The following is a 23,203-nucleotide window of genomic DNA, read 5'->3' on the forward strand; positions in this document are numbered from 1 at the left end:
CGCACCAAAATTCTTTCTTCAGCCTCCTCTCAGGATTTTGGGCACAATTGCCACATGACTGGCATGAGTTTTAATCTGCTAGGTCCAGGATTCTAACCATAGTCGACTACATGGGAGTCCAACAATGTAACCATTACACCAACTGCTGGTCCCCTGACATGATTTTCAAGCCACCGGTTCCAGGACTCAAACCATGGTTGGCCATGTGGGAGTCCAGTGTTGTTACCAATGTCACAACTACACTACATGCTGGCCCCTAAAACTCCATTTTTGACAGACTTTACATAAAAAAGAACTTGGATCACTCCAAGTCCTCATGGGTATGATAAGTTCCACCCTCACAATAGTCAACATAACCAAGGGAAACCCAACTGAGAGCAAACAGAAGAGAAGAAGCCAACAGAGCGTTCATGATATACTAAGATAAATAACACTGGAATATTCTCACTAACACCTTTTGGGTACCTGCATTCAGGTAGAGAGAATATCTATATATTTCTTGCCTTTTCCCTGAAAAATAAATTGACCTAAGATGCCAGGATGATGTCATATCTGGTTATCATTGACTATCAAAATAAAGAATCCGAAAAGAATATAAACATCACCAATTCACTTGCTATTTGGTTAACAAACTCCCTACTTATTTTAAACTTACTTTATTAAACATTATGGTAAGACCTATTAAAATTTACTAAAATAAAACACATTATTTTCTATCTTAAATGAAATGACTGATATAGTGTATTTAGTATGTAAGATTAACAAAGTGGGAATGCAAGAGAGTGCCTTACTGAATATGTCTCCTTGAATTACTGATCTATTGGGTTGTCAGAAAAGTCATGACACATTTTTGCATTAAAAAAAAAAAACACATCATGACTTTTCTGATAACCCAATAATTATCGCATTGCTTTTTCTTCCAACTAACTTTCCAAATGCTACACACAGGTGGGACCGAAGGGCACCCAAAGCCAGCACAGTTTCAAAAAGCCAAGATTAACTGGATAATTTCAGGTCACCAAGGCAAAGACAGAGAGACTATTCTAAAGCAACAAAGCTAGAAGCCTCATTGACATGAAGCTCAATACATCTGAAATAATATGAAACTTCCAAATGGACAAGACTCCAAAAGGGTGGAATCAGCAGGTAGCATAATGGTAACATCACTGGACTCCCACATGGCCATCATGGTTCAAGTCCCAGACCCAGAGGTTTGAAACTCATGGTAGGCATGTATATAGCGTGCCCAAGATCCTGAGAGGAGAATAGAGGAGAAGGGATTTTAGCATGATTATCCCCCATTTGGGGGGAGGTAATTTTTCACTTTTCTGTCTCTCTGTCTCTCTCTGACTCTCCAGCAACCACAAGTGCCCTATAGCAAAAATCTCTCTAAAAGAAGAAGACGCCAATAGGGAAGACCTAAATAAAGACAGTGAATCTGGAGACCAGCAGATGGCATAATGGTTACGTCACTGGACTCCCACTCAGCCGACCACAGTTCAAGTTCCAATCCCAGCAGTTTAAAACTCATGTCAGGCCCTTATGTATGCATGCCCAAGACCCCGAGAGGAAAATGGAGGAGAAGAAATTGTGGAGTGGCCATTTTCCCTGGGTGGGTAATTTCTCACTTTCTGTCTCTGTGTCTCTGTTTCTTCGGCGAGCACACACACCCTAGGAAGGGAAAATTTGGGGGGAAATGGAGAAGAAAGACATTTGTGGGACACAGATATGATTTGCTGCCTGTTGATGTCATGTATAATATTCTCAACTTGCCTGCTATATGGCGTATATCATGGGGGGTAAACTCTGTTTACAATCTAAATTATGTATAGTGATTGAATGTATAAATAATAATAGATAATAAAAATAATTCTAAAAGTAAAAATCTCTCTTAAAAAAAACACTTAGTCTGGGCCAGTAGGTAGCATGGAGGTAAGGCATTGGATCCCACATGACTGACTGCATGGCTTGAGTCCCAGACTCAGCAACTCAAAAATCACACTGGGCACATGTGCTTGTGTGCCCAAGATCCCAAGAGGAGACTAGAGAAAGGATTGTGGTATGACCATTCCTCCTGGCGTTGATTTCTCACTTTCTCTCTCTCTCTCTCTCTCTCTCTCTCTCTCTCTCTCGCAAGAGCATGAACCTTATAGAAAAACAAAATAATAAAAGAAAAAGAAAAACAAAGAATAAAAGACACTGAGGCTTTTTCTCTAGCACCAAAATAGCCAGTTGTTAGTCAACGCAGTGGTAGAAAAAGCCAATTGTATTGTTCTATTGATTTGAAATGAAGTTAAGTCAATCAAAACAATCAATCCTGTTAATCTACACATTAAGTGAGGAAGAGAGCAGTCAATTATTCAAGGACTTTATGTTAAGAAACAAAATTTCTGTTCTATAATATTGGGTCATCAGAAAAGTCATGACGTATTTCCTGTTTTTCTATGCAAAAAGGCTCCATGACTTTTCCAACAATCCAATAGAAATTTGACATGTGCAAGTATTTTTAACCTGATCTATTCTAAAACATACATTATAGTTCTCCACTTAAACTGGAATGAGATCCAATTAATGATACTAGTGAACACATCTTACTCTTATTGAAATGAACAATACTGCTTTTATCCTCTCTATCTCACACACACACACACACATACACACACATGCACACACACACATGCGCGCACACACACACACCCACACATACATCTGCATGAAGAAAAATTAATCATTTCAATGGACTTTTTCAATTCACTGTAACAAAACTTTACATATGTCCTTCTATGAAAGACCATTACTTTCCCTTTGGAGGTTATGGTGTGCTTTTAGAATTTGATGAAAACTGACAGAGCCTCTTCATAGAAAAATTAGATATACACATTAACATATACATCCATATACTCTCAACACAAAATATTGTACATACATTCTAAGGACTTCATATATTCTCTGGGCCATTAACCTATGTAAGAACCTCTGTTTTGTGTACCTCAAACTGAGTTAGACACTGAGAGTCCTGAAGCAAGGAAGATAGGGCCCCATGTACAAGAATAATAAACAAAGTGGTATAATTAAGAGGAAATAATAGCTTGATAACCCTGAAAAACAAAGTAGAATGGCAAGTCAGAGGAGAAGTGGTGGGTTGGAGTCAGGGCAATAAAGATCATATATGTTGTGCTAAGGGATTTAGACACGATTCTGTAGTCTAGTGTCTCTTAGCATGACCCAAGGACATTTTCAGAGAATCATCCTGGGATGATTTATTGAATTAAAATCCCTGGGGAGGGGCTCAGGGATATCCATTTTCAAGGTTGCTACTCTGGTCAAGCTGAAAACCACTAAGGTGAGCTGGAAAGGGATCAGGGGTGGTAAGGCGAAGGGAACAGCAACACAAAGGTTCTCAGGGAGGCCAGGAAGGAAAAGCAGATGTTCATGTTAGATGGAGCACTCCGCAGGCTGCAGAGGACAGGTTTAAGGAGGTCGACTGAAAGCTGGAAACGGGGCCAGCCTGTGGTGTGGGGGACAGGGCTGCTGGGTCCCACATGACCACATGATTAGAATTTGGACATGCAAATTGAAAAACACAATGGGTACATGCATATGCATGCCCAGAATCCCAAAAGGAGGGAGAAATGGAGAAGGGATTGCAGCATAACCATCCTTCAGGGAAAGTGCTTTCCCACTCTTCCTCTTGCTCTGTATGTCTTTCTCTGGCAAACTCGCATGCTCTGGAGAAGGAAGGAAGGAAGGAAGGAAGGAAGGAAGGAAGGAAGGAGAAAGACGGAGAGAGAGGTGAAGAAAGAGAGAGAGAGAAAAGAAGAAGAAAGGAAGGCAACACCAGTTAGAAGGTCATGGTATGGCCATCCTGCAGAGAGATGCCACAACGTAGACTAAAGAAGTTCGGAGGAAAGAACACAAGTGGGAGATTATCAGGGAGTGAAATTAACAGACTGCATCTTTGAGAAGAAGAAAAAGGGAATCACTGACACCTGGGCTCCCTGGCTTGAGTGACCAGCTGGGTGGGAGGATTGCCACTAAAATGGGAAAGCTTGTAGGAAGAGTAGATTTAGGAGGCAAAACAGAGTACACATTTGGGTCTTGAGATGTTTGGGGACATCGAGGTGGAGACTAACACACAGGTCTAGACTCTGGTGGAGACGTGGGTGCATGCAAGACTTTGGAGGAGGATAGGTCTTTTCTCCTGGGACAGCCCCTCCAGGAGGCCTGCCTGGGCAGCAGACAGGAATGCTGGGAGCCCACTGAGGGTTGGGGAGCATCTCAGCAGTCACATAATCCCCTTTATTAGCCAGGACCTCATATCAACGTCCACTTTCTGGGGTTCCAATTCCAAATGATCCATAACTCAGTTCTCCTTGCAACCTCCAAAGCAATTTGTGTCCCAGACCTAGCAGTTTAAGAATCATGCTAGGGGAGCCAGCAGGTCACATGGTGGTTGACATGCTGGACTCCCACATGGCTAGCTGTGGTTTGAGTCCCAGACCTGGTGGCTTGTTTTCTTACTTTTCCTTTCTCTCCATCTGTCTCTCTCTGGTTAAAAATAGTAACAAATAAAATAAAATAAACAATTCTTTTTAAAAAATTACACTGGGCCCATATATGTGTGTGTCCAAAATCCTGAGAGAAGAATGGAGGAGAAGGGGTTGTGACATGGCCATCCCCTCTGGTGGGTGATTTCTCACTTTCCTTCCTTCTGTCCCTGTCTGTCCAGTGGGCACACAAGACCTAAGGCAAAAACAAAAACAAAACAAACCAACCAACAAAACCCATTTATTGATTAAGTAAAAAACTCAATAAAAAATAAATATAACAGAGATAGGATAGTGGCATAGTGAGACTGTCAAAAATGCCTATCTTTGTCTTTCTCTCCCCATCAAGAAAGAGGAAAAAGACTGGCCCCATAGCTCAGTGGTTAAGCCTTGTGCACAGGGGCTGAATCCCACATAGGCAATTGTGGCTCAAATCCTGGCTCTGGCACTTGAAGAACAAGGCAGACACATGTGCTTGTGCACCCCAAATTCTGACTGGATGGAGAATGAAAGAAAGAGGATTGTACATGACCTCAGTCCACTGGAGAGTTCTCTCTCTCTCCTTCTCTTGGGTGCATGTGCCCTCAGGAGAAGACGGAGGAGGAAGGGGAGAAAAGAAAATGCAAGATGAGAGAAGGAGAAGGAAGGAGGAGGAGGATGTGGAGAAGAAAAGGAGGAGAGAGGTTCAGTTTGCAGGTCAGTCTGTATCCGTCTGCAGATGTGCCCTTGATCCCAGCTGGTGAAGCCTGGGGAGGGCATGGACTGTGTAGCAGGAGTCTCTCTCTTGCAGAAAGAAAAAATAATTAATTTGTATTTTAAGAAAAGAAAAGAATGAGGTAAATATGATATAAGAAATATATCATAATATTGAGTGAAAAGAGTAAGTTGTAAATTAAAGAATGATTTGTACATTCCATTTCATTTATTTTAAAAAGCATAATAGTTGTGATAGTTCATATTATGTATCAGTTTGCCTAGATCACTGGATGTCCAGATATCTGGTAAAACATTACTTCTAGGTGTATCCATGAGAGTGTTTTCACAAGGTTTTAGTATTTGACTTAACGGACCAAGTGAACAGAATTACCCTCCCCAGTGCAGGTCAACATCACCCAATCCACTGAGGGCCTGAATAGAACAAAAGGGCAGAGGGAAGGAGGATTTTCGTTCTTTCTCTGCTCCACCGCTTGAGCTGGAACATCGATCTCCTTGTGCCTTTGGTGTTCCTGATTCTCAGTTCTTGAGACTCAAACTTGAACCACACCACTGGCTCTCTAGCTCTCAGGTCTCCGAATGACACCACCACCCTTCCTGGGCTCTCAGCTTGCACACGGCAGACTGTTGGATTCCCCAGCCTCCATGATCACATCAGTTAATACCATGTAAGAGATGGCAATCAATAGATCAATAGAGGGACCAGCAGTTGACGTAATGGCTATGTCGCTGGACTCCCACGTAGTAGACCGCGGTTCAAGTCCCAGACTCAATGGCTTAAACTCATGCTGGGCACGTGTGCATGCGTGCATGCCCAAGATCCCGAGAGGAGAATGGAGGAGAAGGGATTGCGGTGTGGCCATCCTCTGTAGGGAGTGATTTCTCGCTTTCTGTCTCTCTGTCTCTCTCTGTCTTTCTGGCAAGTGCACACGCCCTATAGCAAAAACCTCTCAAAAAATATATATAGGTCAATGGATAACAGATAGATAGCCTATTGGTTCTGTGCCACTGGAGAACTCTAATACACATGTGTTTGCATATGTGAGTATGCATATGGCGCATATGAAGACATAATAACACAAAGAAAAGAGGACGCAAGGATTTGTAACACTGGTCATAAGAATTACCCCTGGGAAATAATACAGGGGGGAAAGGGTAGAAACCAGAGGAGGGACTTAACATTTTCCTTTGAGTGCTCTGTACTATTTAAATCATCTATAATGAGAATACATATATTAAACCTTTTAAAAGGACTAAAAACATATCTAAGAACTCCTCAAAACATTAGGCACATTCTTCAAAATCACAGCATGTCTAAAATGCACATTCACCTTTAAAACTGAAAGTCAATGTCACTTCTCAACACAATCTGAAATATTCAAAGTACGTGGAATAAGCCACATCTCAAGGGCAATATTCTAAATGAAATTTATTAGACCCTTTTTAAATGAGCTGATTTGCAGTTTTAAATATTTGACCTCTGGGTCCTTACACTCTCTTATATTCCTAATTCTGTGTTTTTCTTTAAGAAGAATTCCTAGAAGCACTTGGGGAAAACAGGCTAGCTCACTTGTTAAACATGGAATAGCCTGAACCAAAAGCCCAAATGCGTAATTGTCTCCATATTTTTTGGAGCAGAACATCATTTGCAATTGATATTCCTCTCTATAGTTATGGTATTTTATTTCATATTCTGTATCACTAACTCCACAAGGTGAACAGCCAGGCTTCCAGTCGTAAAATGTCTAGGCCTAACTCTTTAAAGTCTACTGTATCTGCTTACAATGTGCCATAAATGTAAAACTTGGCATTATTTAAATAGAATTTAAAGATAACAAATATTCAGCAAACACCTGGGTGCAACCAGATCTGTCCTTTGTCATCAACTATACAAGCATTCGGAGGATTTGTTATCAGGAGTTTGATTAGGAGAAAAAAGCCACCGAGCTAAGGGAGGAGTTCATGCCCTAAAAAATTCAAATCTGCAAATACTCTTACCCTCTCTGTCTTGTGAGGTATCATGAAAAAAACCCACCAGTCTCCAGTGCTGGTATATTCTGAAGAGCTGAATTCCTCACAATCAAATCTAGTCTACCTAATCCATAGTAGGTATCAGAACATATTTTCCAGTTATGTTTATAAAATCTATATATGTTTGTAGGATTGTTTAATTTTATTTATTATTTTAATTTACTACAGAGCTCACGCACTCACCAGAGAGAGAGAGACAGAGAGAGAAAGTGAGAAAGTAAGCTGCCAGGTCTGGGACTCAAACTGCGGTTGGCCATGTGGGAGTCCAGAGCTTTAAGCACCACACCACCTGCTGGCCCTGAAATCCATATTATTTTTATATCACATATTCACCAAATTAACATTTTGAAAAGATTTCCATCAATAAGTTAAAAAACCAAAGACTCTCATCTCAATGCTATGTCATATTCTCACTTGGAACGCCTGGAGAACAGAACAGTAATTTGAATAAATGAAGTATATTTTCCTTAGATAATTGGATTGTGCTTTCATTTAACTTGCCTGATGTATATTCTTCTCAGAATCCTATGAGACAAATGAACCATTGTTTTCAAAGTGACAAGAATACTCAATGAATTTGGGAAAGCCTAAAGAAGCAATGGTTGAAGTCTAAGTACAAGACAATTAAAACTGTTATTCATTTTGGCCACTGATTTCTCCTTTAGTTTTATTCATGAACTTGACTTGTTGGTGAATTTACTGTGTGAGATTACAGTTGTTGAAGTATGGAGTTCAAATGGTGATAGTACAGCTATCTTTATATCCTTCAGGGAAGAGCTTGTCCACTACCACTAACTTTGACATGACTCCTCAAGGCAGGGTCCAATACTTCTCCTTCCCACATAGCTAAAAAATCACAGAACATGCTAATAACTGGATGTTTTAAAACTAAAAATACTAACAATCTAGGACAGACTTATTGCTCATTGTGTACTGTCTTCACCTTTAAATGACCCTACGTAGCATCATAAACTCATCAGATCTTTCGAAAACAAAATGTACTATTACTGAATGCCATGAAGAAGCATTTTCATGATGTTCCAGAAATCAAGACTGCAGAGCAGGGCAGATATGCACACATTCTCAGCTGTTTCAGGTGATTCCTTTCGAAAGGTCACAAATTTAAATACAACAAGATGCCTATTTTGTGTGGCCAACTGGAGAGAAACAGGGTACATACAAAACAAAGCATAAACTGCCTACCTAACTCTAATTATTCAGAACAGAGAAATAAAGAGGAAAGATAGCACTGCTACACTGCAAACCAAGGATTATTTCACTTCAGCTCTGGTGTGAGTCTGATCATCAGAGGCCTCTATCTTGTCAGGTGTCCAGGCAACTCACCTGGCAGGTGGCTTGCAAAGTCTAGAGGGGCGAAGACTTATTGTTTAACCCACATTCTTGACATAGATAGGAAAATATAGCACAAGTGAGGTTATTCAGTCAGCCCTTGGGAGAGCTGGTCCCCATTTCTCCTTCACCCAGTCTTTCCATGCTATGGCTCTGATAAGGCATCAAAGCCAGTAAAAGCGCATTTGAAAATGAAAAGGTCTATCACATTCCACGCTTCTTTTGAAACATCAAAAAGGCACATAAAGAAGCCATAGGACTAGAAAAAAAGCTGACAAGGAGCAGGACAGTGCCTGTTAGAACGGCAGGAATAGCTGGAGGTGAACCAATGTGAGGTCTATGAAAAGGCAAGTGAGAGCACCAGAAATTTGCTGCTGACAAGATGAAACAGCCCACAGCTGTGTCATGCTAATAAAAAGTTAATTTCAACTTTCAGACACTCTTCATGGTACTTTAGAGTTCAATGGCACCAAGCGCATCCATTGTGCCACATCACCTGGAAGGCTGGGTCTATTTACAAGCTCTCAGAGTCCACGTAGAACTTGAGGGAAACTATTTTATTCCTGGAAGATGTCCATGAGGATAAAAACATTCACCATCAGGCTGGATAGCTAACCCAGCGTCCTTGCAAACTTGAGCTTCAGACTTCGAATAAGTCCTGAAACAGATGCAGTGGACCAGGAGTTGTCCTTATCCAGAGTTCATGCTATCACTGTCAAAATCTGGGGAGAAGCAGAGTTCCAGCTGAAATTTTAAAATCTTAAATGCTTTGATGAATCTGTTGTCACCCTCACAAACTACTTCTTTCAGACTGAAATAGACAACCTACAAAACTCTTTAGAAAGCCTATGCCACTAAGTTTTCTACTATGTTATTTTCTGAGGCCATAAATCCAAGCCATTATGTATACATCAAAGCTGCCTCGAGGAATCTTGTTCTTGAAGAAATACAAGCAGAAAACAAAACCCAATAATTCTCTACATGCACATCTTCTGACTTCAGAAAAAGTCATAGTGGTTATCTCACTCTTTAAAGTAGAATAGGCATTACATTTCTTATAAAAACCACATGATTTAGAACTATGTACCTATACAGTCATGCATCTCTTCATGACAGAGATAAGTTCTGAGAAAAGCATTGTTAGCAATTTCCTCATTGTGGGGACATCAGAGTGTACCTACCCAAACCTAGAAGGGGTAGCCTACTACACACCCAGACACACTGGCAGAACTATTGTTCCTAGGCTACAAACCTGCACAGCATGCTACTGTGCCGAATACTGTAGGCAGTGCTAACACAGTGCTACACATTTATGGATCTCAAAATTTCTAAATATAGAAAATGCACAGTAGATAGATAGAAGGAGCAACATGGGGACCCTGAAATCCCAGAGGTAGAAGAACCAACAGGCAGGCCCAAGCCAACCCACTGGACTTGAGCTCATCAGCAGGGACCCTTGCCTAGCCTGCTGGGTGAGGAGGGGTTCTCTGGCCCACACAGTGCACAAATGCACCATGAAGTAGTCTACCACCTTCTACCTGTCAGCTCAACCTCCATCCGCACTGGGAGCAGTTAGGTTTGGGTATACAAGGACCAAACACTTGAAAATAGGAGACTCTGGAGAAATTATTTCCCCATAACTCCCTTAGCAGTTAAAGGAGAGAAACTCCTACAGTAGATTCTACACTCCCACCCATGGTAGAAGGGAGAAATGAGCACAGAGCTTATGTGTATCACAGAGAACTGGAGGAGCACATAGCTACAGAAATATACTCGAAAGAAGTAGTAAGAAGTGAGTATACCACCAGATGACTAAAAATCAAAGCTGAGCCCTAAGAAATAGGAGAAAATCAGAAAATATCCTCCCCGTAAAGGATCGTAACTCTTCACCAACAATAGATAAAACACAAGAGATTACAGAGATGTGAGCATAATAATTCAGAATATTCATTGTAACAAAACTCAATGATATGCAAGGAAAAAAAAAACAGAGAAACTATTCCAGGAGATGAGAAAATCCTTCCATGATTTGAAGGAGGAACTCTAGAAAGAGACAGACACACTGAAAGCGAATCAAACAACTTCTGAAGATAAAGAATACAATGCAGGAAATCAAAACCTCCTTGAAAGTTTCAACAGCAGATTAGACCACAAAGAAGAAAGAATCTCTGACCTTGAAGACAAAACTTTTGATTTAGTCCAAGCAACCAAAAAGAACAGAAGAATTATCATTACAAATGAGGACAATACACATGTAATCCTAGATACTATTGAACACCTGAATATCTGCATAGTAGGTATTCCAGAAAGTGGAATAGGGAATAAAGGCATATAAAATATCTTTTATAATATATTAGCTAAAAACTTTCCAAATTTAGAGAGGCAGGCAGACATTCAAATCCAGGAACTACAAAGGACACCAAATAGATATAACATAAGAAAATCCTCCCTAAGGCATATCATAGCCAAATTGGTTAAAATCAAAGACAATATGTTTTGGTAGAAATAAAAGTAACTTTGGAATCAGAAAAAAAAGAAATAAAAGACAAAGACAATATTCTAAAAATGGCAAGAGAACACCAAGTTACTTACATTAGACTAACATCAAATCTCTCAACCAAAACGAAGCAGGCAAGGAAGGAATGGGAAGACATATTCAAAACTCTGAAAGAAGAACAATTTCAGGCAAGAGTACTTTACCCAGAAAGGTTATCCTTCAAACGGGAAGAATAAATGAAATCATTCCCAGAAAAAAAAAAATGCTGAAAGAATTCACCACAATGGAATCAGCTCTTCAGGAATTTTTAGGAATTACTTAAGGAACTACTCTATAGTAATTTAGGAAAGCAAAAGAGACACAAACAAAAGTAAGAGAACACAGGACCAGTAGGTGGTTATGGTGGCTAAGGTGCTAAACTCCCACATGACTGACCATGGTTCAAGCTCCAGACCCAGCGGCTTGAAAAATCACACTGGTCACATGTACATATGCTCCCCAAATCCTGAGAGAATAAAGAAGGGATTGTGGTGTGGCCATGTACCCTTGAAAATGATTTCTCACTTTCCCTTTCTCTATCTCTCATTTAGGCAAAAACCTAAAAGAATTTTTTGAAAAAATGTTTAAAAAGTGAAAGAACACAAAACAACTAGGAAAAAAGGGGATTAAGTCCACATAATGATATTATACCAATAATAATATTGAATGTCAGAACTAAATTCAGATTCAACTATCTTATACAGAAGCAGATTTAAATACAAATTCTCCAGTTATTTGGTAGGCAGTTATCTCCACGTGTTACACTACATATTTATGATAACCATTACTAGATAATAGAGGAAAAGTCCAAAATGTTACAAGTAGCTGATCTCTTGGGAATGAATTTTAAAAGGGCTTAAGTCAAGAACTTTGTAAAGCCTATAACTCTCCAAATCACTGCCTTTACCATGTCTTCACTTTTAAACATCTTTTTCCAATTTTGTTTTATGTTTGCTTTTTCGGGGACTTAGTTCTTTATGCATAGTACAGTACTATGGTCTTACAAGAACTCACAGTTGTTTTTCTCTCTTCCTAATGAGCTATTGTTAGGTACAGTTTTGCTGTAACTGGACCCATGACTGATACCCACAGATTTTTTTCAGATTATAAATTCTTATCTCCCACAGTCATCTACATGGAAATTACAAATTCTTCTTTCATTGCCTATGTTAAGATTATCTTTGTTAATTTATGAGATCATTGTTGCCTGATTTTTCTTCAATGTGTTTTTCTTTAGAACGATATCTCATAGTAAAGACCTTCATAGACAATTCAGTCCATACTTGCAGAGTAACCATTGGAACGGGTTTTGAATGCTCACAACATAATACAATGATAAATGCTGAAGGTGGTGAGTATGTTTATATCTTGTATTTGTTTATTACACACTGTATACACACTATCAAGAGTAGTCTGTACCCTACAAAGATGTATAATGATTGTATGCAAATCATAAATTACAGTAAATATTTAAAGAAATAAAAAGAAAAATGCACAGTAAAAATATGGTATAGACATGAACTACCTTTGTAGCCTTCATCACTTTTAATTATTCTTCCAAGCCAATCACTTGACCTGTTTTTTTTTTCTTTTTTTTTTTTTGGAGAGATTTTCACTATAGGGCGCGTGCGCTCGCCAGACAGACAGAGAGAGACATAGAGACAGAAAGCGAGAAATCACCCCCCAGGGAGGATGGTCACGCCACAATCCCTTCTCCTCCATTCTCCTCTCGGGATCTTGGGCATGCACGCACACGCGCCCAGCGTGAGTTTTAAGCCACCAGGTCCGGGACACGAACCGTGGTCGACTACATGGGAGTCCAGTGACATAGCCATTACGCTAACTGCTGGTTCCCTTGACCTGTTTTTTTATTGGCAACATTAGCCGTGGATTTTGTATGCTTAATGGGCATGATTAACATGAAATTAAATCAATCACAAGAGAAAATGATACCATCAAGAAATGCAGTAAGCATGAGATGGAAAAGACTACTGCCAAGACAGCATACTGTTTCATAGTAAATTTCTTATATATAAGTAGCAAAAGTACTCTCTAAACTTGCAATAAAAATACTCAGATTATATGTGCTATACTTTTGTACAACCGTCAGTGTAGCCAGTTTGTTTATACCACCATCACATAAACATATGAGTAATGTGTTGTGATACTACACTACGGCTGGGATGGTATTGGCCAATGGGAATTCTTCAGTTCCATTGTAGGGGTATGAGACCACTACAGCATGCAGTTTGTCACTGACCAAAGCACCATTATGCAGGGCATGATTGTATTCGAAATTAAAAATCCCAGGTGTGAATTTCATCTTTGACCCTGATTGTTTCATTATAAGCAAGACATTTAACTTTATGCCAAGGCACATCTCCTGATGCATAAAATGAAGTATAAAAGTCTTGCCCTGTTCTGTTTACCTTACAGGGATATTATGAGGACCAGAAGAGAAAATACTTTTCAAATTTAGAAAAATATGCCACTACTAGACATAGCATCATCTTGAAGTGCCTGACAATGAGCATCTTCAACATTCTTTCTGAATTAATAAAAAGTTAATTACTCTTTTTTTTTTTTGAGACGTTTTCACTATAGGGCGCGTGCGCTCTCCAGACAGACAGAAAGAGACATAGAGACAGAAAGCGAGAAATCACCCCCCAGGGGGGATGGTCACGCCACAATCCCTTCTCCTCCATTCTCCTCTCGGGATCTTGGGCACGCACGCACACGTGCCCAGCGTGAGTTTTAAGCCACCGGGTCCGGGATGCGAACTGCGGTTGAGTATGTGGGAGTCCAGCGACATAGCCATTACGCTAACTGCTGGTTCCCAAAAGTTAATTACTCTTAATACTAAGTAAGAGAAATTTACCAAATACTTTATTTCAACAAATACATTTTAATTGAATGCAGTGTATGGTTCATGGTTGCAATGTCCTTAATATTTCATTGCATATCCCCAGAGGGATTAAATATGCTTACTTTAAGTTATTTTCTTATTCATTACAGAGAATTTATATGTATGCATGAGAGCTAAAGAAGTCCCTTCAACAAGGTCTGCTCAGGCCACAATCTCCTTCCTCCAACCCTCCTGCTCATCAGGATCTTGGGCAAATGTCCACATGGCTTTTGCATTTTAGGTCAGCAGCACTGGGGATCCAAACCCATGGCCCACCACATGACTTCCATTACTCTACAAACTGGATCACCTGAACTGGGCCTAATTACGCTTACTCTAACATCTTCTGTTTGCTATGTTAATTTTTTCTTTATTTTTTATCTCTTCTGCTACCCACTTAGGGTCTCGCCTTTTTTTTAATTAAAGAATTATTTTATTTAACTTTATTTATTTATTTTTTAATTTGACCAAAGAGGGATGGAGTGAGAGAGAGAGGGAAAAAAAGTGAGAAAGCAAGCCTCCAAGTCCGGGACTTGAACCACAGTCAGCCATGTGGGAGTCCAGCATCTTTAACCACCATGACACCTGCTGGTCTCACTTTCATGGAGATGTTTGTCTTGAAGTGTTTGGTGAGTCTTGTTCGAGCACCTTTGAAAATGTCAGCTCTATGGCTTTTCTACTTTAGCCTGCCTGGGGTGATGGTAGAAGAATGGTGAGCCATAGCACCTGATGGAACCTATTGGTGGATCAGTTTCTGTGAAGCTGCATTCCACATTGTCCAGGTCTTGGTAAGTACTAAGAACATCGCTCTGCCTCTGTAGGCCCAGGTACCCACAGTGACTTCATGCAGGCACAACTCTACTGACCTATTCTCAGAAAAAACAAGGTTCAGGGAAAAAGCAAGGACCCAGCTGTTCCAAATGATAGTACACTGTGTTTGTTTCAAGGCCCTTTCCCTAGTGTTCCTTATTGACTGTGGACGAGACGACTGACAAATAGCTAAGCTTGCCCGGGAGTCCATCCCCTCAGGGTGTAACACATTGAATCAACCTGATTCCTGTTTTTCAGAAATGCTTCAATATTTCTTATACTCTGATAAGAATTTCATTATTATTTTTGATTTAGTAATATGGGACAGATGCATAATGCAGAATGGACACAGAAATTTGCAGAGAGAAATCCCTATGCAATTGGTTTTGTTTGTTACTCTACTTTCCATCAATGAAGTCATTTATTATGGAAATTACACATACTGTGGGTCAGAAACTCAAATAGGACAAAAAAAAAAACTATGCAAGAAAAAGTGAGTCTCCCCACCTCAATCCTAGAGTCCCACACCCCATAGGTAACCACAGTCCATTGTTTCTTGTACAGCCTTCTAGAAATTTCCTATGCAAAATATGTCTGTAGACACTGTTAAATACCTTCCTTTTGTTTAATTTAATAGCATATATTAAAGATCTGCCCACATCAGCACATTAACTTACATTAAATTCTTTTTACTGGTTCTACAGCAATTTATGTAATGGCCACATCAAAATTTCAGTCAGGTTCCTGTTGAAGAATACATGGACTGTTCCCTGTTTCAATTTTCTTTAACTATTATTAATAATGAACAATTTTTGTTCAGCCTTCTCTATACATAGGTACAAATAAAACCATAGGACCATTTGTTAGAAGTATAATTTGCAAGATTGTCACATTTTAAATGTTGGTAGTATTTCAAATTGCAATACAAAGAGGTCAAACCAATTTTTACTATACTTGCATTGCGTATGCACTTGTGTCCTCACATGCTCCTGCACTCTGGAATTTTCCTAATTTTATAATTATCACCAATCTGATAGGTGAAAATTGTTTCATAGTCTACACTTGCATTTCTATAATTATAAATGAGACTGGATTTTCTTTTATATGCCTAAACTTATATTTTTTTTTCATGTTTGCCCATTGTGTAGCAGAGTCATATTCCTCATATTACAGCTTGAGCCCTGGTCCTGGAGGCTTGAAAAACACACTGAACAGGTGTTCATGTATACCCTAATTTCCAACAGGACAGAGAAAAGGAGAAGGGATTGTAGCATGACCACACCCCACTGGGGGTGCTTTCTCTCCTCTCTATTTCTCTGGTGATTTAAAAAATATATAAACATATATATAAATAAAATAATAAATATTACATATACTTAAAGATAATATATATTTAATTTATATCTACACACATAGATACCAACAGGTGTTTCAGGTGCTAGACTGCAATATGGCTAACTGTTCTATCAGAACTTCTTTTTCATATCATATGCCTATATTTTAAAATTGTATTTTTCTTATCAATTTACAATGATTGACTTTTTATATGTATTTTGAGTATATGGAGCATGTATAGTGCAGGTATGTTAAAAATGAGTAGAGTCTGGAATGCAGTTAGACATGGACATGGACAAGCTCAGATATGTTCTACAGTTTTGCCTTTTGTCTTTGATTACCATACTTTTCCATAAAGGAATTTATCTCTACCACTTTTTTTTTTTTTTTTTTAAGAGAGAGAGAAATTTTTGCTATAGGGCACATGCACTCACCGGAGAGACAAAGAGACAGAAAGGGAGAAATCACCCCCCGGGAGGATGACCACACCATAATCCCTTCTCTTCCTTTCTCCTCTTGGCATGTTGGACACGTGTGCACATGTTCTCACATGAGATTTAAGCCACCAGGTCTGGGATTTGAACCGCGATCAACAACGTGGGAGTCCAGTGATGTAACCATTACACCATCTGCTGGTCCTGTCTATCACTCTTTTGTTGTTAATATCTACTTACGTTGTTTCTTGAGAAGTTCTTAACCTTTTTCAGATTACGATTTTTTCCATGATGTCTTATGAAACTTACAGTTTTGCATTTTATCTGTAAAGCTTCGGTACTACAGAAAGTGCAAGGAATGAGAGAGCGATCTAATTCTTTTCTCCCCAAATGGCTGAAAAAGTTGTCTCAATGCCATCTATTAAATAATCCATCTTCCCTCGCTGATTTAAAATGCCACCTTTATCATCCCCTAGATTCCCTGAAGTATTTGGGCCTACTTAAGATTCTATTCTGTTCCATTGATCTGTCTGCCTATGCAGATATTTTAGGAGTGAATACATTTATGGAGCTATAATTTAGCATATGTGGGTCTATTTCCAGGCTTTAGCTATTTGTATTCGATGGTATGTTTATTTGTCATTGTGTACCTCGGGTTTGACTTCCTCAAGGGCAAAGATTATGGATTCTCCTCCCTCTGTAATTCCCTAAAACACTAGGTCTCTGCCAAGGCTGACATTTCAGAAACTGAAATCAAGCCATGTCTTTAGGCAGCACCGGCAACAGCCCAAGTAGTCTGAGAGAGTAAAACGTTTGCTCAAAATATTCGACCTCCACACAGGAAATATAAAACACTACCATTTCCATTTCGGTTCCTTTCATTAAAGCCACTTTCCTCTCAAAACACAAATATTTGGCATGCTGCTGAGAATACATTCCTCATATTTTGTTTTTCGTCTACCTTTTGATAGGCAATATGGACTAACCTTTCGAGAGCCATGCAATCCGGTAAGACTAGTACCTATTCCATCTCATTTAGTATCACAAACAGCCTATGAAATTGGTGGTATTAATCTCACTTTATGGAAGAGGAAATAGGCTGAGAGAAGTAAGTTAATTTGCCAAGTTAGGTAGTGGTGGCGCCTGAATTCAAACCCAGGCCTGCCTGTGTCCAAATACCACATCGCTCTGGTTCTCCCAGGCTGCCTCCCGAGCAAGGACGGGAAGTCATTTCCATGCTTGTGCCAGTTCAGCCTTGAGCGCTGAATGGAGAATAGTTTCTAGCTGCAACGTGCTCGGCAGGGAAGAGGACCATGATGGATGATGGACGTCTGCCTCTGAAGTTGGAGGCAGCAGCAGCAACAGGGACATTGTATTTGCCACTGCTGCCCCAAAGCACAGCACAGGGAACCAAAGAAACATTTTTCCAACTTCACAGCTGTGTTTAAGAGCCACCCTAAAAATCAGTCATTCAATCAAACTTCACTCCCTTAATAAAGCCTGAGAAGTCAATGTTAAATTCTGAGGCCCAGGCACAGTAGCACGTGCTAAGACTGCGTGCGGTCTGCAAGCTGAGACCGCGTGGGAGTCTGGGGTTCGACTTTCAGCTCACCTTAAAAAGCCAGGCATGTTGATGCACATCTGTAGTCACATCTGTAGACTCAGGGACTAAAGCAGGAAGATTACAACATGGCAAGACTCTGCCTAGACAAAATAAGATAAAACAAAACTTGAGAAATATAGGAAATAAGGGAGAATATTATGTATAGTATTCCAAGTTTACCAGGTATACCAGGCTCACCAATATGGCATGGTAAAGGTTCAGCCTAATTGTTCCATGATCAACATGGAACTACTAGTCAGAAGGTGGTCATTCCTCAAACCTCAGGCAAAAGAGAGGTAAGAAATGGTAGGCCGGTGGGCTATTGACACTGTATCTAACTCACCTTGCTTACGGTCCATTCTAGAACTGTCAATCGAATCAAGTCACTGAGCTTTAAATCAAGCTCTACCAGACCCCTGCATTTGTGATACTCTATAGCTCCAGGATCAAGGTCTGGCCTCTGTGGATTGGAAGTTATGAGTAGCCATCCAACTCCTACCTCTTTTTCCTCTCTCTCTGGGATCTGCAAAGGTATTTCCATATTCAGCTGTCCTCTCCAACTTCATGTGGCTCAGGAAAGGTCAACCCCATTCCAGCTCTTGGTTGCTGGCAACTGCATGCCCTTTGTCAGTAGCTAGACTAGAAACGGGCAGGGGGCTGGATTCAGAGTCCTGAAGGTGAGGGCAGAGTTTTGCTCTAAGTGTATGAAAATTCTTCCTTGTTCCTCTGCAACAGCACCAGAGGTCAACTCTTCCTTTCCCTCTGGCCAGTTTTCTGCGCGGATGTGAGATTTGGCATTCTGCAGTACCCCACCCCCCACCCCCATATCAGCCATCACCCCAAGGACAGCAGAACAGAAACAGAGGTGACCCAGAACTCAGCTGAGATGTCTATAGCAGTTTGAACTTGCAGTTACTGAATCCGTAAATAAGTTCACATTGTAAGCCATTACTCACCTTCAAGTACTTCCTAGCTAACCTTCCTAGCAGAGACCTGCACCATGAGTCTCTAAGGAGGTTACCCTCCAGGTTCTAGTCTAGGGCTCCCAGAAGCCATTTACCTACTAAAGGACATTGTAGGAGTGAAAAATACAGGTTCAAATGCTGGCCCTGCCACTTATGTCTTGTGTGGCCTCAGGTACCATAACTGTTTCTTCCTCTGTAAATTGGAGACAATTGTCACATCCCAGGATTGTGTGAGGATTAATGAAGCAAGTCATACCAAGTGCTTAGAGACAAACGTGGCATGCATGGACTATTATTATTACATGAAATTTTGTCCATGCCTCCTGCCTGACTTTCCCTTTCCCCAGCAGGAGGACCTCAATTCCGCATTCCCTATGTCTGCTGGATCACTGACCCTGCAATCTCCAAAGCTGAACCCAGTCCACAGATCTGTGTAGCCACAGCACCCAGGTGTTCCAAGTTCACACCGACCCTTTTCACATCCCCTTATTGTCTTTGGAATTTTCCCATATAGCTAATATAAGCTTGTAATCTAAAGAAATATAAGCCTAGGGACCAGCAGGTGGTATAGTGGTTGTGGTGCTGGACTCGCACATGGCCAACAGCAGTTTGAATCTTGGACCTGGCAGCTTGAAACTCACATCAGGCACATGTACCTGCATGCCCAAAATCCCAAGCGAACAATTAAGGAAAAGGGATTGTGGTGTGGCTATCCCTCCATGGGGTGATTTCTCACTTTACATCTCTCTATCTCATCAGGGAGTGCATGTGCCCTGTAGCACAAATATCCCCCAAAAAAGAAAGATAGAAATTTAAGTCTAGTGGATGAAGGGTTTTAGTAGTTTTCATGTGTTTGTTTGTTTGTTAATTGCCTGAAACCATATGCACTCTCCAGAAAGGGACAGAGGGAGGGAGAAGGAGTACTGCCCTCCTCAGTGGGGCGTAGTCACACCACAACCCCATCTCCTCTATTTCTCCATCCTGCCAGAATTTTGTGCACACAGGCACATGTGTACCATGTGTGCCTCAAGCCACCAAGGACAGGATTCAAACCACAGTTGGCCACATGAATTTTAGCAGCCTTCAACAACTAGGCTATGAGGCCAGCCCTGTGGCCAGTTTTCTGTGCTGATATCCAGATTCTGATAGATGTCAGTAAGTTTTTCTTGCCATAGTATTGCTTCTTAAGGAACTGTTCTTTTGTGAGAATGGGTACAGAAAAATAAGGCACTAATTATTATTCATATTTGGCCTTGTTTCTCCAGGGGCAGTCGTTCTACCACAGTGATCTTCCCTTCCCATCTGGCCCCAGCTGTTGAATTCACTTGGCATGGACTTTTCTTTGGGGTATGCTGTTAGGCTGAGTAAAAACAATGACAATGGGGACCAGCAGATGGCGTAATGGTTGGACTCCCATGAATTTGACCGCAGTTTGAATCCCAGACCCAGAGGCTTAAAGTACATCCCAGGCGAGTATGTGTGTGTGTGCCCAAAATCCCAAGAGAAGAATGGAGGAGAAGGGATTGCAATGTGGCTGTACCCCGGGGTCAATTTCTTGCTTTCTGTCTCTCTCTGTCTCTCAGGTGATCACATGCGCCCTGTAGCAAAAATCGCTCTTTAAAATAAAACAAATTTTTAAAAAATTAATCATGGAAATTTGCAAATACATCCTTCAAATTGCTTTTCTCCTAAAAAATAAATTTAAGCAGTCCTTACTCTATTGAAGGACAACGCCTTTAAGAACACACACCTACGGCTCTTTTCAGACCTTGGCATCAGCTCATCTGCCACGTTTCATGCAGCTTCGCCGGGAACTGTGCCACATTCAGCTATCATTTTCTGCTTAGAAAAGGAAGTGAGAGATCAGGATCGTTAGATTCTATAAACACTTGAATGCTTGAGCAATGCAAAGCAATGAGCTATTTTGCAGGGCTGCTGGAGACAAGGAGTGGAGAGGGGAGAAAAGAAATTATATCTCATGACTCCAATGAGTATCATTCTTGCATGATGTCTAAAGAGACAGGAATTCAAGTTGAGCATTTGAATGTTAAAACAAAACAGACAATGCAATGCTTTTTCCTGCAAAATAGCAGCCACGTGTGTGCAGTCCTGAATAGAAAAGGAAAGAGAAAAGGAGAAACAGATAAGAATGAGACACAGGGAAAACGGGGAGATAGCTTGTCCCTGAAGGGTACAGTTAAGATTCCTATAGTTTTACATGAAAAATAATTCTGCTCCATGAAGGGAGTGAAAATGAGAAAAAATAGGAGAAAGTCAGGCTGAACTAAAGAATCTATAATTCCCTGACATATATTTCTTCATCTGATTCCAACAATTTTAGGTAGCCGATTCAACACCATCTAGTTCAAAAACTGATTCATAGGCCCCAAGATGCAACTGTGGATCTTCTAACCCCCTAATTCACATCCCAGAAGATTATTTTCAGATTTTTACTAACTGCTCCATAGTTCCAAGGCAAAGTAATAAAAAGTCAATGAGATTCCAGTATGCTGGCCACATTGTAATTTTTTTTAAGAATTACTTATTTAATTTTATTTATTCAGTTGTTTATTTTAATTTGACCAGAGAGAGACACACAGAGAGAGGGACAGTGAGAGAGAAAGCATGTCACCAGGTCCGGGACACCATGGTTGGCCATGTGGGAATGTCCAGTGCCTTAATCATGATGCCACCTGCTGGCCCCTGCATTGTTCTTTTTCAATGTGGGATTGTATAACATTTCCCCATCTGCACAGATACAGAAGAGCCTGAGTGGTGTGTTTTTTTGCTTTTTTGTTTTGTTTTGTGTTTTCACTTGCTGCTCGTACACAACATGGAATGCTCCTGAGAAACTATAGCGGTGAAGAACTTAGAGAAAGTGACGAAGTCCTGATTTTGCACAGTCGTTCAGTGACTTTGTACCGTGGAAGCTACACCACAGTAACAGCTGTGGAAATTATACTTCCCTCCAAGCCCTAGGACAGGAAAAAAGCCACTCTGAGAACTTAGATTTTATTGAAAATCAAAAGGCAACTGACAGGATGTTCACTAAACTCACCCAGGAAACTCTTATTCACAGATATAGCAATACTCTGAGAAAGATTTAGAACCAAAACCTGAGGGAATTTAAAAAAAAAAAAGAAAAAAAAACTTTCTCTGTTTCTTTCTCTCCCTCTCTCTCTCTCCTCACACACACATACACACACACAGACATAACTAGGTGAATGTTACAAAGCACACAAAAGGCTGCAGGAAAAAAGTCGATTTCAAGACAGTATACCATAACCAACAAATACTTAACGCTTTTATTTGTTTGTTTGTTTATTTATTTATTTGCTAGAGGGCATGTACTCGCCAAAAAGAGAGGGAGAAGAGAAAGCACCCCTATGGGAAATGGTCACACTGCGATCTCTCCTCCTCCAGCTCTCTTTCCTTTCAAGATTTTGGGTACATACAGTCACGTGCTCAATTTATTTCTCAAGCCACCAGATCCAGGGCTTGAACAACATATTCAAGCAGCTGTGTTAATCACCAGGCCATAGAGCCAGACTTACCTAATGCATTTTGAAAATAATTATCTATTTAATTTTATTTATTATTAATATTGTTTTAAAAATTTGACCAGAGAAAAACAGAGACAGAGAGAGAAAGTGGGAAAACAAGCCACCAGGTTCAGAATTTACACCATGTGGGCCATGTGGGAGTCCAGCACCTTAAGCACCTCGCCACCTCTGGTCCTACTTAATGCATTTTCAAGTTTGATAAAGTGCCAGTAATTGTAATAAAGCCTAAAAGCACAGAGCAAATAAATGGGCAAAATAAGCAACAAATAATTTTAAGGCTGAACGATAACGCTTTTCTAAAAAAACATAAGGGAGGGATAGGTGTGTATGAAGGCATATAGCACAAGTGTTGTTCTGTAAAGTGAATTCCTCACTCGTGAGTTTCCATGAGTGCTCTAAGCACCGACTCT

At 40.3% G+C, this 23,203-nt stretch overlaps 1 long non-coding RNA gene across 1 annotated transcript in view; it reads right to left on the bottom strand.

Moving 5' to 3' along the window:
* Nucleotides 1–23,203, bottom strand: part of LOC102499838 (uncharacterized) — a 226,969-nt gene that overhangs the window by 100,473 nt on the left and 103,293 nt on the right. The window contains exon 3 of the long non-coding RNA XR_003548766.1: nt 18,275–18,366. This is a non-coding gene — a long non-coding RNA (uncharacterized LOC102499838). The remainder of the gene's footprint in view (nt 1–18,274; nt 18,367–23,203) is intronic.

This window comes from Tupaia chinensis, unplaced genomic scaffold, assembly GCF_000334495.1.
Source record: "Tupaia chinensis unplaced genomic scaffold, TupChi_1.0 Scaffold000127_1, whole genome shotgun sequence".
NCBI classification, from domain to species: Eukaryota; Metazoa; Chordata; class Mammalia; order Scandentia; family Tupaiidae; genus Tupaia; species Tupaia belangeri.